Below are 1,948 nucleotides of genomic sequence, written 5' to 3'. Positions count from 1 at the left end.
GCACTTTTCATGCTGTTCACTTCAATTTGAGGCATGCAGATATCTGAAACAGTATAACACTACCCAGACAATTGGTCCTCTGTACATTTTGAATAAATAAATAAATGGATTATCCAAGAAAATAGATTAGCTAAAAGCTTCCATTCAGTCAGTTATAAAATTCTGTTTACCTTCTGAAGAAAAAGTCACTCTAATGGCTAGCAAAAATCAATGATTTATGAGATTTCCTAATCTTTAATGGACCAATATAACATAATGCACAGAACTTTGAAGTCAAACGGACCTGCTTAGAATCCCGACATTTTTAATTACAAGCTTTATGAACTTGGGTAAATGATCTGATCTAGTTATGCCATAGTTTCCTCAAATTTAAAACTAGAATAGTCATAGTATTACCACATAGCACTATACGTAGTCTAAATAAAATCACATATATAACTCTTACCATTAAACCTGGTACTCAATACATGTTAACTCTTATTATTACCATTATAAAGAAATTAATCCATTTTATAAAAACTTCCAACATACTCATATTTGACATATTTAACACAGAAATACGCAATTATAAAAATTCAAGAGGCAATACACAATGTATAATACTAATGTCATGCAACCCAATTCTATTTGTCGATCTAATGGCAACTGTATGTTTGGCATTGTTTTGGTGACACTGCAGTCATATAAATGGGGTACACACTTTGTATAAAGTATTAGTTACCCCACCTAAGTAAAGTGACATACTGTGATACTATTTAGCTGTTTTAATAATACGATATACAAAATGGCTATCCTTCAGAAAACAGAAATTACGCTTCTATGGCCAATAGCTAACAGACTTGGAGGTTCATTTCTAATCTGTGTTACCAAATGCTTGCATTCTTTTCCATAAACATCTAATTGAGCAGTTGTCCAATCCTATATAATAGGGCTAGAATTTTGTCTGACAATTTTCAGCACTCTCTCTTTCAGCTTGGAATCAGTTGCCACCCCTATCCCATCCCCCAAAACCAAACCAAACCAAACCAAACCAAACCAAACATTTCTTAGTTAATTCTCCCCAAACTAAAATCTTAGATGAATTGCAAGAAGAAAATCCCAGGGTATTGAGTGTGAAATATGCATTGATTGACTGGTAGTTTTTCCAGGTCTTTTTATAAGAAATAAATGCAGGGAACTATTTATTTTTCAGTATAAGCAATAATAATAACTATAATTCTTATGCGATTTTACTTAGGAAACTCATCAAAACAAACCTCATCAAAGTCAGGTGGCAAAGATCTCATTTTCAGTTTAATGACTAAGGACTAGCTGCTCTGGTGGCTTTCTCTGTTAGAATACATATTATTTGTATTTCTGTAGTTATAAGAAGGACATTTTTAGAGTAAGTTAAGATTTCAAAATTGAAATAGGAAATGGCTTAGAGTAGACTGTACACTTTCCTGTGGTTATTAGTCTATCTGGGGAAACCCATGACATAAGACTGAGTAGGCTAGCTGTGTGTCTGTAGCGCAAAATTCCAACGGTCCATCTAGGAGGCACAGTAGTGAATGAATACAAGGGGTCCCCAGCCTTTTTCAACATTTTATGCCTGAGGGACCTTACCTTCAACTTATTCCTTGACCCTGGGATGCATGATCTTGCTCATCACAAGATGAAATGCTACTAAGAAGGAGTCTTCCCACGTGGAAATTTTTGTTTCCAACTTAAAATCCCCAAATTACATATAAAATGTTCTGAAGGAAAGAAAAAGAAAGAAAGAAAGAAAGAAAGAAAGAAAGAAAGAAAGAAAGAAAAAAGAAAAGCCTGTGTTTGATTTCTTCTAGAAAAGAAGCAAATTGGAGGAGGAAAATGAAATAAATTAGTCTGGAAGATGACAGTTATCAAACCAGCTATGAAGACTCTCAATTATAAAGCCCACTTTGCTCCTCCTGGACTTCCCATGCTG

The sequence above is a fragment of the Neomonachus schauinslandi genome, chromosome 2 (genome assembly GCF_002201575.2).
Source record: "Neomonachus schauinslandi chromosome 2, ASM220157v2, whole genome shotgun sequence".
NCBI classification, from domain to species: Eukaryota; Metazoa; Chordata; class Mammalia; order Carnivora; family Phocidae; genus Neomonachus; species Neomonachus schauinslandi.
This window is presented reverse-complemented; position numbering follows the sequence as displayed.